Genomic DNA, 14,895 nt, shown 5'->3' on the forward strand with positions numbered 1-14,895 from the left:
TCGCAAATCAGGGTTATTAATTAGCTGCCTCACATGAGCAGATGTAAAACCCAAAAGTCAGACTTGCTTTCAAAGAACAAGTAGCCTGGTGGTAAAACCACAAGCTTGGGATGTGGGAAACCCTGAACCCACATAGCCACAGCTGGGATCAGAAGAGTATCCGGAAAGCAGCTGTTGTTGGCAGAACCTTCTCCATGAAAACTTCAGGTCATGATGACAGCTTGGGCTGTCCTATCTCCATATGATCTCAAGGAAATGTGCAAACAATCCTTTTGCATGTCGTGTGGAAGGAAAATGATTTGTTAGGATTCTGGAAAAAGCAGAACGCAAAGCTGCTTTTTTTGTGCCCAGATTTTGTTTATAAATATCTATTATGAAATTGCTTTTTGCTGTCTTTGCATGTAATTTAGAAATATCTTCTCGTGCTCATGTGCAGAGTGGTTTGAAAACAAGACCAAATAAATGAGCGGATCAAGAACGTTAAGTGCCAGCCCATTCACTGCATTGATATGAAAGCTGGTGATAGTCAGCACAAGTGATGCAAAACCTCTTAGATTCTGTGCAAGTTTTTTTCTATGAGTTACCAACTTCATTTTAGTGATTGTTGCTTCACTGTGATTTGCACAGAGAATTCTGAACACGTGCAACACGATGCACACCCTCAAATCCCAGAACACTTCAGCATGCTGGAGCTAAATACTTCTGTTAAGTTAAAGCACATTTTCAATTCAAAGGTTTCTTCACAACGGCATTAAAATAGTCCAGTCCCTGTCTTCTGGATCCTCCACGGATATGGAACATTGAGGGCAATGCCAGTCACAGCTCCTTACTCCAACAAGATGCCTCCCTTATGATATCAAGCACCAGGCCAAGTATAATCCCACATTTACGGTACTCAGATTTGCCCATTCCGAAACATGATACAATGAATTCAATGACATTTTCACTTTGAGAATATAGGAGCATTCCTCACCTGTCAGGAGTTGCGAGCAGGACACGTAAAATTCAGCTCCAGCCTGGGGGTAAATAGTAAGATTTCCCTGTTAACAGAGAGCATCAGACAAGCTGGGACAAGAGTTAATTTTCCTGTGGCTTTTCCTGGCACTGAACTCTATGCAAAGCAGATGCAAAGCCAGTGTAGTGTTACCACAGAAAGGTAAGTTTTGTGCAACTTCAGGTTTGCCTGCTGAGAATTAGGAATATTAGTAAAGGGTTGGTTTTTTTTTTAGATAGGCCAAGGGTGGTAGTGATACCCACATTGCCAGACATGTACCAGTATGGATTCAGTCCTGGCCATGCAGTGATGCTTCCCTCGATTTAACCGGAGGTCATTTGGGATCTACCAGCCTTCAGGTTTTACCTCTGCCTCTTCTCCCCCCAGGAAAACTAAAACTTTTAAGGAAGTCCTGCCAACTTCCTTCTGCTGCTCTCTCGTTGAGATCACCTACAGAAGATTTTTCATTTTAAGTTCTATTTAGAACAGTACAAATGTGCTTGCAATTTTTCGTCTGCTGACACAGCAGGATACAATTATATTCCCCAAGACTTTTAACTCACTAACTCTACTCTAAAGACAGGATCTACAAGACATTTATATGACAGCATACAGTGAACTTACATATATAAATATTTGCATCCACAGATAAATATCTCTACATGTGCAATTCAGAATATGTGAGTTTATATTAAAATAAAGGCTATAGTTCTCATGGGATGGTGACTTTCATGCCCTGTCAAATTTCCTGTAGGCTGTCTGGGGTGCCCCAGTAATGTTACATGTATAGGTTGAAGTTTAACAAAGCTGAACTCACCCAGAATATGAACACAGCATGTATGGGCTCACGCTAAATGTGAACGTAGTTTGCCCCATCATTGCAAATCTTTTTCAAATTGCCTGATGGACCCCAAAAAATCCACAAACCCTAAACCAAAAATTACTTTTCAAACCCTCAGGTATATGAAGCACGAGTCTAGGTCCTGCTTCTTTGGCTTCAGTGGCAACTTGGTTTGCCATTACCCACTTCAAGCACAAGAGTAGCATGCAGTCCTGCAAACCTTCCTTCTTTTTTTAAACATGTAGGCACTAAAGGAAACACAGCTAATGTATTTTTCTGCAATAACGTTAGATTTGGCTTGAAAATAACATGCTAAGATACATGGTATTTGTCAAAGGTTTGACTTTTGGTTTAATTCAGATGTCTCTGACTTTTTGAATATAGTTCTCTACTAAAAATGGGGTGAGGAGAAAGGAACAGTTCAACTGTGAACTATTCTTTACAAAACTGGATGCTTTTGCCATCCCACTAATGTCATCTGGCATTAATTAACATAGCATTGCTCTAATTATATTGTCAGCATACAGCCACCAAATTAAAATACAAAAAGAATCATTAAAATTTCCCAATTTAGCTTCGGCATTTCTTTTGAAGCATGATTTTTCAACTTTTGTGTATGTAGGAAACCATCCAAAGCCCACTGAAGTTAATGGGCTTCATCCCAATAGGGCCTAGAAATGTTTGGAAAAATCATTGGGGTGTCCAAATTGCATCTCCAAACCAAGAGATTCAATGCCTCTTTTCTGTTGTTGGCACCAGCAGCTCAGCACCCAAAACTGAGGGTGCAGGGCTGGTGGGTCCCTCAGGGGAGTGAGGACCATCTTGTGGGGAGGAAAAGAGGGCATTAGGCACAGTGGAAGTCTACCATCCCTCTGCTCCCTAAAAGGAACACTAGGAAGAAGGACTTAAGTAGATCTCTCCTGCCTGAGACAGCGTGGAACAGCCCGGGGGCTGCAGCGTAACATGCCTCCATCCCAGGTTTGCGTGTCACGCCAGGATCAGCTGCTCCCTGACACTCTCCTCGTGAGTTTTGGGGCTCTTTCTTCCAGTGAGGAGGGCTGTGGAGGAGAACTGGTGCCTTGGCAGAGTGTGTGCTCTCAGGCAGGGCTCAGAGGCCTTGAACAAACACTTGGGTTCCAGCTAAGTCCATCCTGCCTCAAAGCACCCTGTCTGTAGGGGAGAGGAATCCGTGTGTGAGGCTGATCCAGGCTGAGGGTGAGCCCAAAGTAAAACACTGGTGTGATTTTGCCTTTTCGCATGGCCTAGAGCTCAGTCCTGCTCTCAGTGAATGGCATTGCTGCCACTTGTTTGTGCCTGGCCTTACACATTAGCACTGACTGCCCTTCAGCATCATTGGCCTCAGCATGCATCCCTTGGCATTATTAAAATCTTTGGGATCTAGCTGATTTCTACCTCACCAAGAGTTTCACCTCTCTGGAATTGGGAAAAACTATACATCGCCCTGAGATGATCAGAAACACATGGAAAAATATTAAAATGGTTCATAAAGAGAAGGAAAAAAGAAATATTTTCTTTCCAAGTCTTTTACTGCTGAATTTTTACTTCAGGGGAAAAAAAGAAGATGCTTGTCAGCACTTTGGAAACGACATTCTTTTTTCCACCTCAACAGTCCTTTGCCTATTTTGCCTAGACCTGTTAAGCTGAGCGTGTTGCTACAGCTCAGGACAATGCATGGAGAGCTAATATTTTTCAAAGAAATAAAAAACTTTCCAGCAGCAGTAGCAGCTCATGTTTTTCTTGGACAGGATGCATTTCCCTAGCTCCCCTGGGAAACTCGAAGCAGAATCCCAGGGTAGCCCTTCTCACTGACTGCTGTGCTTGGGCGTCAGCTGTTTGGGGAGTATGAAGCAGACTGGGAAAATCAGCCTCCGGAGATGCTGGACAACTTGAAGACTTAGTGAAGGCTGGAAGCTTCTGATCCCAGTGATCCACAGACCTCTCAGAGCTTGGAGCCTGAAAAGCCAAGGCACCCAGGCTTGCAGTTCAGGGAGCTAAGTGCCTGGCGGCTTTGGAGCAAGCAAGCAGTTTAAATTGAAATCACTAGTTCCACACAGAAAATTCCAGGTGGCAAATCCGTGTTTCTCCATCAAGGCCATCATCTGGATGCAGCTGTTTGCCATCAGAAAGCTGGTCAGCACAGGGCTGTGTTAATTCCTGCTGGGAGCCCTGAATACAGAGGGCAAGGAGCATGCTGGGCTCATCTTATGTGGCCTTTCCCATGGAAGATGGGCCGCTGCCGCTTCCATGAAGATGTGGTGCTTTCACGCTGTGGTACCTTCATGACCTGTCAATGATTCTCATTCACTGCTGTCCCAAAGGCTAAAAGATGGCCCATGGAATGGTATTTTTGGCCTGTCCCAATAATGCAAAACTGGATTCCCTGTGCCCTGTGACTTCTGTGTTCGTGCACACCAGTGGCAGAATCTGTGTGGGCAGGGCACATAAGCAAGGCCACTAAATAGAAGTGGTGGGATTTTACACAGGGAGAGGGGCAAGGACACACCCACGTTCCCAGTCATGGGGAGCTTAAAACACATCTGGTGTCTGAGCAGATCATTCTGTGAACTGAAACTAAGCTTGAATATACAAATTTTGTGCTCATTCCTCTTGGTTATGTAGCATATTCTAGTAAGTGGTAAATGGTCTGGGACAACACCTGTAGCCAGACCCTCCACCAGCATAAAGGAGTGACGTGTGAGTAGAGTGATACGAATGAACCCTCTTGCAGCCAGGTTTGGGCTTCACAAGGTTATATTTGGAACTAAGTTTTGGAACTCAAATGTGTGGCCAGAGGCAGAGAGGATCCTGCCATCCCTGCAGTGGGAGACAGGGATGTGTAACTAGGACAGAACCTCTGGTGAGCTGAACAGTTCATTCCTGTTGCTGCCCTGGCACAAGGAGGCATTGGACAGTGGTTGCTTCTGGGTATGGCCAGTGCCAACCAGATTAATCATCTGTATCCCAAATAACCGAGGTCTTCCTTGGCACAGCAGTTTCCACACACTGCCAGAGCCGTGGGCAAAGAAAAAGAGGACAACACTACTGCCTCTTCCCATCCTGGTCTGCTGTCCTCACTCTACACCTGGGGCCAGCCTAAATAAATTACATGTGTTAATATGTATTTTATATCAACCTAAAAATTTGGTTTTGTTCTTAGTTTATGCTTTTGGTTGTTACCACAATACAAGCAATAATAACTAAACAAACACAGGAAGAAGCAATGCCTGTCTACAGCAGCAGCAGTTTGGTTACCTGCTTCCTCACACACTCCAGGGCTAGAATTTCAAGAAAAGCTCACTGTATTCGAGATTGCAGGTCCTGCCTGCTTTGCTGTGCAGTAATTCAGTTTTCATTAGGCTTCATTTCAGGAGACTCCACTGTCCATTCAGCAGCTTACACATGCAGAACTTTCTGGGAGTGGCTGCATTTACTCCAGAATTTGAATTAGAATAAATGTCAGCAAAATGTGTCTAATGGGGGTTAGTGAGTCCACAACAGCGTGCAGCACTAGGAAATGCATCTGGAAGCACTGCAAGAATCATCCTAGAATCTTAAGATCACATAATGGTTTGGGTTGGAAGGGACTTTAAGGCTCATCCAGTTCCACTCCCTGCCATGGGCAAGGACACCTTTCACCAGACCAGGTTGCTCCGAGCCCTGTCCAACCTGGCCTGGAACGCTTCCAAGGATGGGGCATGTGAACACAGTGGGAAGTATTGCTGAGCTGTAACACCTTTAGATGGTTCCAAAAAGAAAAGAAACTTCTGTTTAATCCTGGTGTCAGGATTTTTAGGATTGCTTGCTCCTGCAGAGGCAGCTAAATAGATCCTGACACAGAATACCAGGGAAGGAAATGTACATGTTTATTTTGGAGTGTTTGGATCACTGGATAGAAAACCTATAGGAAAATGGAAAACATGCAGCAGTAATTTATTTCTAAAGGGATGGGGGAGAAGAGTAAAGGAAATTCCCTCACAGGCTGCTTGGAGCCAGGTTTTCAGCTGGTGTAAATCTGAGGCTAGGTTAAAATTATTGGAAGCAGCTCGTGTCCTATACCAATAGAAAGCAATACAGCAGTGGTGACTTGAGGCCCTGAGGAGCTGGCATTACCAGAATCCTGTATCAGGGTCTGCCCAGGGTTCTGTGCTGGGATCAGATCCAGCTCCCATCCGGAGTGGAGCTGTGGAGACAGGTGGGGGTCTCTGTCCCTTGTTAGGTGTCCATAAATGTGTCATGTGTTACATGTCAGCCTCTTCCTCTTCCCAGCACCCTGTCAAGGCCCTCCCTGACCACATTAAAACACCACATGAGCTTTGCAGCAATGATTCTCATTCTCTTGTCCTTAGGTCTCAGCTCTCACCAGCTGTGCAGACTGAGAGCATGTTCTTCGTGACCTCCTCAATACGTTTGTGTTATCAGCTATTACATCTTTTACCACACATCATTGAATTTGATGCATCAAGGCTTCTACACAGCTTGCCCCTGCTCTCTAGGAATTCCACAAATAAATCACTGCCATGCACTGCAAACTGTCAAAGAGTTGCTGACATGCTCTGCAGCAGAAAGGCACTGGATAACCTTTGGCACCAGAATGCTATTTTTAAGTGCTTTAATAAAGAGCACCATTGTATTTGAAAATGTACAGCTATGGTGAGAGGAGTTAATGGTTTGCACATGATGCATCACACCCAGGATAAAATTCTTCATCGAAAAGTTAAAAATCCCAAGCAGTAACCACACACACAAAATTGTTAAGGATACTCAGTGGCTTGAAGCTCTTGCCTCTGTCTGAGCTTTCTGAGCAGCCTTTGTGAAACTGAGCCCAGATTTATAAAAGCCAAGCTTAATGATCCAGATGCTTTTCCACACCACAGGGTCAGAGCCTTGGGCAAAGGTTCCCCCCATTCACAGTCATGGGTGGGGGTGAGAAAGGGGTGCTGGATGTGTCCAAACAGCTGCCTCTTGGTTTTGTGAGCGCCCCAAAGAAAAAGGACACCAAAGCATCTGTTCCTTGGGACAAGGCTGTGGTGTTTCTGCAAACGGGAATTGACTGTGTGCTGTTTATAACCACCCTTGTGGTAATCAGCAAGTGTCTGTATGTTCTTTAAATAGACACATTACCCTAAGGAAACACTCAAGTCAGCACCTCTGCATCCTGCTATGAGAGAGGAAACCTGACCTACAAGGCACCAAAATTTGCTGTCTTTTGGCTAAGGGGCAGAAATATTCTAGCTAAGGCCTGACTGCTGCTTGCTTTTCTTGGAGAGTTTGCTTGCTTCGGCTCTCACGGAAGTCAGTTTTACTCTGGGGTGACTCCAGTTAGAGTTGCTCAATAATTACACAATTGGCAGCGAGAAAAGAACCAAGCCTCAAGGAACTGCTTCCTAAGTAAAGCAAGAAGGATATGATCGAGTAATTGATCAGTTTATAGACTCCTCATTTATTCTCACTAATTGCTGTTTAATATGGAAATATTTCCAAAATTTTGTCCCAGGAAATTGCTGCTCTTTTATCTGATGCTCAAGTCTGACTGTATGAATAATTCAAAACCAGACAAGACAAGCCACCAGAGAGTGTGTTAAGCAAAGTGAGGATAGAGTTGCAGCTGAGTGGAAGAACAGAGGAGATGGTCTTCCTCCTTCCTCAGTACCTGCAGAGGAAAGTTCTGTACCACAGATTGCTAAACTGATGTGCTGCTTCAAAGAGAGAAGACTGAGAGGGGATCTCGTCAATGCATATAAGTATCTCAAAGGGTGCCAAGAGGATGGTGCCAGACACTTTTCAGGTGTGCCCAGCAGCAGGACAAGGAGCAATGGCCATAAACTAAACACAGGAAGTTCCACCTCAACATGAGGAAGATTTTCTGTACACTGAGGGTGGCAGAGCCCTGGAACAGCTGCCCAGGGAGGGCCTGGAGTCTCCCTCTCTGGGGCCATTCCAAACCTGCCTGGACACACTCCTGTGTCATCTGCACCAGGTGACCCTGCCTTGGCAGCAGGCTGGACTGGGTGATCTCCAGAGGTCCCTTCCAACCCCAGTTATTCTGTGATTCTGTGAGAAGGAATGTCCCCTAGAGACTTTTGAGGAATTTCTCTAAAATTCCCATCAAGCAGCACTGCTGGTAAAGCTTAGAAATCTGTTTGGGACTCAGGAAAGGAAGATGACAGAGGGCTGCAAGATGTCATTGTACAAATGGTGTAGTTCACCAAAAATAAGACCCTGAAGACTTACCCCTGTCCTCACCCTACAATTATGGGGAGGGAGTGACCGTGGAACACAGCTTTTAGAACACCATGGAATATATTTGACCTCCAAGCAGTTCTCAGAGCACCTTGTCATACGTAATTAGTGAGGATGCTGGTGTTTATTTAGGGCTTGTGGTTGTAAAAAATAGAACAAAGAGATTTGGGGGCTGGGGGGGTGGGGATGGGCAATAATCAAGGCCGTGAAATAATTTCTCTGCTTTCTATGCTTTTTCTCTCAGATTTTCTATCACAGAATCAAATCAAACCTCACCTTATCCAGTTAGCTCACTTAACTCACTCTTTTTTGACAGCGCATGCTGTACAAGACTTTTTTCCTACATTCCCTTTTGTCTACCATCCTTCCATTTGATTCTTGCTGTATCATCTTAAAGCTGGAAGATCTTACAGTTTCAAAGTGGTTTTGAGAGCCCGTTGTCAGACTGACAGAAGGCAGCAGGGAATGAGCTTACCTTGCTATTTTCCTCGATAGTTCTCTTTAAGATGAAAATTCCTCCTTGGCACATACAGTCCTAAATGAAAGAGCAATTTCTGACTTGCTTGCTTTTTGATTTTCTTCTTTAGTCTGCATATGTCTCACAGATATTTCTCCAGCCTCTGCTCCTTATGGGCCAGTTTCATCTTACATCACTCCTCCATTTTTATCAAAGCTTTCCTTTTAACAGGGAGATGCTCTGTAGAAAAAGTTCAAATCAAAGTTTCCCAGACCTTTGTGAGAGGAATCACCCTGCGATTTCTTTTTTTTTTTTCATGATGTTCAAGTCAGTGTTCTGCGATCTTTTTTTTTTTTTTTTTTTTTTTTTTAAATTTAAAAGAAATCTTGGTTGGGGCTAAAATTAATGTTACTTTTTGAAAACATAAACTCGTAGCAGCACCTGAACTTTGCAGCTTATGCTCAACTATTCCTTTAAGTGTTCATTAAAAAAATACTTAGCGAAGGCAGAGAAATAATTAGTATCATTTGACATCACAGGCAGAAATGGAGGTTCTGTGTGGCCAAACAGCACAATTAGAGAGCATTACAGGAATCTAACTCGACTGACTCTCTTTAAGCCTGCTCTGCAGCTCCTTTGTTTCAAGGCGAAACAAGATAAAGGCTGGTAAGGTGAGTAATAAACTTATATCACTGACATTAATATGCACTAATCAGATAGTAAAATCTTATTCAAAAGCTCTATTGTGTAAGACACTGTAAAAAGGCAAACAGAGTTCCAACCTGGCAGCTCCATAAAGGCAAAAGGGAGAATGAATCAATTTAACAGAAGATTAACATGAAGCATAGTAAAGTCAGTGCTGATATTTCCATGGACTTCCCTTGATTGCAGATCCCAGGTGTCCATATGCACATGTGTACATGTATGTCCTGCCTGTATTTATAGATGCCCACATTTAACTGAGATGCATGTCTTGCAGTGGCACTTTAGAAGTGCAGCAGTGCATGAGATCATAGACTCTTAGAATGGTTTGTGTTGGGAGGGACCTTAAAAACCATCCAGTTCCAACCCCACTGCCATGGGCAGGGACACCTTCCGCTATCCCAGGTTGCTCCAAGCCCTGTCCGACCTGGCTTTGGACACTGCCAGGGATGGGGCAGCCACAGCTTCTCTGGGCAGCCTGTGCCAGGGCCTCCCCACCCTCACAGGGAACCATTTCTTCCTCATATCCAATCTAAACCTGCTCTCTGTCAGTGTGAAGCCATTGCCCCTTGTCCTGTCACTGCAGGCCCTTGCCAAGAGTCTCTCTCCATCTTTCCTGTGGGCTCCCTTCAGGCACTGCAAGGCCACAATGAGGTCACCCCAAAGCCTTCTCTTCTCCAGGCTGAACAATCGCAATTCCCTCAGCCTTTCCTCCCAGCAGAGCTGCTCCATCCCTCTGCTCCCCTTGGTGTCCCTGCTCTGGACTGGCTCCAGCAGCTCCCTGTCCTTCCTGTGCTGGGATCCCAGGGCTGGATGCAGCCCTGCAGGGGGGTCTCAGCAGAGCAGGGCAGAGGGGCAGAATCCCCCCTCCCCTGCTGCCCACGCTGGGGGCTCAGCCCAGCTCAGGGGGGTTCTGGGTTGGGGCATGTCAAGCTCTCACCCACAGCACCCCTGAGTCCTTCTGCCAGGGCTGCTCCCTCTGCTCATCCCCAGCCTGGATTGATCCCAGGGGTTCCCCTGATTCAGGTGCAGCACCAGTGCTTGGTCTTGTTGAACCTCATGAAATGCCCATGGGCCACTGCTTGAGCCTGTCCAGGTCCCTCTGGATGCCATCCTGTCCTTCAGGTGTGACAACAAATCACTCAGCTTGGTGTCATCTGCAATTTGCTGAGGGTGCATTTCATCCCTGATTGTACCAAAAAAAGAACCCACATTTCTCTTGGCAATGACATCAATGCCTGCTGTGTTTAATTGCTGTCACCCTCCTGGAATGGGTTGGTGTCCTATCAGTTGTACTGTGACAGAAACAGGGAGTGAGGGATGATCTATCCTGAGCAGAAATAGAGGATTACATTTTAGGAAATGAGAATAACAACGTGTATTTTCATCCAAACAAGCTGTTCTATGAGGAGGGGAAGGGATTTCACTATTTGAATTTTCTGGGGTTTAGTGTATGCTGAGGTACTCAAATCCTATACTGAAGGCATGAGCTACAAAGGTTAAACCTAGCAAAGCACAGTTTTAGCAATGTGGGGGCAGGGTAAGAATGTATCTTTTCTCTCGCAGCATTTCAAGAACTAGTTCTCACAAATTTTTGAAATATTTTGTGTGGCATTTAGTGAAGCCACATCAAGACTCCCTCCTCAGCCCTTAAGAGATGCTATTGTCTTTTTCAAACACGCTTTTTCAAAGCATACTCCTTCGCTGCTAAACTCATGATAAAAACCAGTGTGAAAGGCACAGAGAATTTTCAATACATTAAACATTCCATTTGTGTGGCAAACAAGTAGCTCAGGAACTCGAGGAAAGTAGCCAGTGTCACGAAGTCTCATGAACAGGGGACAAGTTTTAAATGATGCTGAAGGAAGGTGGGTGCTCTCCCTCAAAAAGATTGACTGAACCCAGTGTGAAGTGCTCGTGTCCCTGAGAACTTCCAGACACAGGGGTTTTTGCTTGGATTTAGCTTTTATTTGTGAACACTTACTCCCTAATTGCCCTTTGGCCTGTTGGGGAGGAGGCTGGCTCCTACAGAAAAATGACTGTACCTTTTACCCAAATCCTATTTCCCAGCCTGTTCCTAGCTTTCCCTGGCCTAGCAGGAGTAATCTCAGCCTCAAAACCCTATCCAAACTTCATCAAATACATGCACTCTGCCTACCCAGCTCTCCTACTTAGTTTCAGTAGGAAAAATTCACGCTGCAGGTTCCGTATTGCTGTGTTTTGTAAAGTTTGTACAATGTAAATGTACCAGGTCTTTGCCTAAATGTGCCCTACTTCTGACACAGCCACAAAATGAGGGGGGAAAACTGCTCAGTGCGTGGCACACACTGATGGCTCTGAAATGTCTTTGTGTGAAGGAATTTCTATAAATTATGTATAAACCTGTTTTTGTTCATTTAAAGGCATTTCTTCTGGTGGCTTATTGTCTGGGGCTAATGTAAGCAGTTATGCCACCCTCATGCATTTACAAGTCAGGCTATGAATAAATAACAAACTGTTTATACTTTCATTTTCAAATTTCACATCCTACTGGCACCGAGAATGTATAACTTGAAGGTTGGACCCAGGAATACTATAAAGGAAGGATGCACATGGCTAAGTCCTAGGTTTATAACATCTTGCTTGCAGATATTTCCTTTTGCATCTAATGGGAGGCGAGGGAAGATCCATGTTTCAGTTTATCTGAACCACCAAAGTTTACAGAGAAGGAAAAGAGTGGGTGGGAGAAGAGGAAAAGGGAGGGGAGGCTGGGGAAAAAAAAAATCAGCTGTTGTCTATCTATATTGTAAACACAGAGTCCTCTGATCTACTGATATGTCATTCATACCAGCAACTTGATACCTTGAAAATATTTTGCATGGGGCTGATGATGTTACAGAGAGTCTTCCTCCACCTCCTTTAACAAACAGGGCCATGGGATGATTTTCCTCTCTTAGCCTGAGTCATTTCCTCTTCCGTAGCCTTGAGCTCTTTCAGCTACAACTGACAGCAGCCACCTCTCCATCAGGGGAGCCCTCCAAGTGTCCCTGCCCAGCTGCAGCTCACAGGAATTCCGCATTTTGGGGAATTCCGCTCTTTGGGGAAGCTGTTGTGACACTTGCCAGGGTGTCAGTAGAGTTATTGTGGTTGAACTGCCCACGTGGACACTCTCATTCTGCCTTTTTTTGTGGTTTGATTTGATCCAGTTCCAAATGAGCCTATGCTAAAGGCACACGGACATATCTACATGGAAAAGTAGCTTCAAATACCTTGTAAGAGCTTGTATTCTTCCAGTGTAGAGACGGTTATTCCCACCTTAATTACCCTCTGGAATTGCCTACTGAAATCTTGGGTAGTTAGACATAAAAAATTGTTTCTATTATCTCTTTTATGCTACCAACTGCAAGTAACTCTACCCAGCTATATAAAATGAGAACTTCCCTGATTTCCCTTTTTCACAAGCATTCTGAAATGCCTTCAGTGAGTGATATTTTATAGATTTTACTGAAACACCACAGATAAAACAGAGATCTTTTTAAGAAAAGATCATGCTGATGAGATGTTGCTATAGAAATACTTTAAATATAAACAGCTTTAAACTTCAGCCATTGTGATGGGGAAAAAGAAAAGACAAAAACTTACAGGTCTTACGACTCAAGAAAGCTGCTTCAAACCAACAAAGATGGCTCTTGAAGAGACCACAGATCCAGTCTTTCCTCTGATGTGCCCTTTTCTTCTCCCAGAGTCCCATCTGAGCACACTGTAGGGAGCAGAAGCCAAGCCAAGTCTTCCACAGCTCCCACGGGAGCACGTTCGTGTTTTTGGCACTTCAGGCTGAGCCTGGAAGCAGTGGGGTGACAGGAGCAGGTAGCAGGCAAGGAGAGCCAACGTGTGAGGCAACAGCATTTCATCAGGCAGGGCTGGAGGAGCCAGGACAGAGGCAGGGCATGGTTAGTGAGAGCCTGGAGCTTCTGCAGCATGGTCAGAGGAAGGGGTTTGGGCTTAGGAAGGAGTGGAGTGTGCTGGGGGAAAAAGGGCTTTGGAGGAAAGACAATCCTGGCAGAAGGGAGGGGTAGAGTGGGAGCTGGAGGGCTGAAAGGCTCTGGAGGGGTAGACCAGGGACAAACCTCCTTGTGGCAGGCAACCAAAACGAAGTACTGGTGGTGGCTGGGAGATGCAGGAGAGGTCTGAGATGAGATGGGTGGGAGCTGGGATGTCTGGGGCTCTGAGAGAGTTGGATTCACCAGGGATGTAGTCCTTCCCAGGCATTCCTAGTTACACTTGGGGTCTAATAGGGGTGACCCTATCAATTACCTTCACCTTCCTCATCCTCATGTGTGCTGTGAGGAAGGCAGGAGCTCAGCTCAAAGCTCTGAGCTTGCTGCTGGCGGAGCCACTTTGAACTCGGAGGGTTTTGACAGCAGAGCTGACAGCCCTGGCTACTGCAGGCCCTGGGGAGCTTTGAGGGGTGCAGGGCTTCCCCCAGAGCCGTGTGAGCCACAAAGCTGCTTCTGAATTCAGAACTGAACATGAGTTAGGCTGGGACACTCTGAGGAGAGCTTTGTGTGCTGGGAAACCACTGCAATCCAAGGGGATTCAGGCTGTGAGATCCCCAGGACACCCCCTCCAAGGAGAATGTCAAAAGAGTGATGCAGATCAATTCCCATCCACAGACCTAAAGAGTGAAATCTCTGTCCCACAGGGCTGGAATTGTATTTGCAGAAACACAATTCTAGGGACTCCTGAGCAACAAGTTAAATGCTGCTGCTGTGATTGTTCAGGAGTCCACTTACTCATCACTGTATTTGGCAACATCTTAAGTTACTTCTCATTATTTCATTTAGAGCATGGAAAATCATTAGAGAAAGAACTGAATGATAAGGTCCTTTGAGTTGGTTTTATGTTGAGAGCTTTATCTTTTAAGAATCTGAGTTATGACATTTTTAAAAAGCATTAGTCTCTGTATCAAGCCTTTACAAGAGTTGGGAGGGAAAAGGAACAACAGACATTTCATCCTTAAACATAAAGGAATCATGTGGATCTTGGCTTAGTTCAAGTTAATTTCTACTTAGGTGATAAATCTATTTTTCATAGATTTGTAACTTGGCTATAAAAGCATATTTGAAGCCTTGAATGTTGGCAGTCAAAACTTGCAGGTCAGGAGAATATTTTTAGCAGTATTTTATTAAAAAAAAAAGAAAAACATAAAAGGTTGTTTTCAAGTCTACAAAGTTAAAGGGAGAGTTTTAGAAAGCATGGGTTGGGTCACATTTTGACACCCATGTTTGTTTTATTTTCCCTTAAAGAAAAGAAACAAAAATCCCATCCAACATGCTTCCAGCCTGACAGATAATAACAGACATTTCAGATTGATCCTTTTAAAAATTGCCCACAGGCTTTTTTCATATCCAAGAGTAAATAATCCATCTCAACTAATAACCCATAAAAAGCTGAAATCAAGGGACTACTGTGAATTTTAATGGCTGGGTTTAATGAGCAGATCTTCAGCTTGTGCAGATCATTGTAACTCCTGGAATGGCAACAGCACTACATCAGCCAGCACTCACTGAAGATGTGGATAGTAAATATACACTACACTCCCTCCCTCAAAACACGTGACTAATTCAGCAATACTGAGGCAGTAATTAAGGTAATTAATAC

The sequence above is a fragment of the Corvus cornix genome, chromosome 1A (genome assembly GCF_000738735.6).
Source record: "Corvus cornix cornix isolate S_Up_H32 chromosome 1A, ASM73873v5, whole genome shotgun sequence".
NCBI lineage: Eukaryota > Metazoa > Chordata > Aves > Passeriformes > Corvidae > Corvus > Corvus cornix.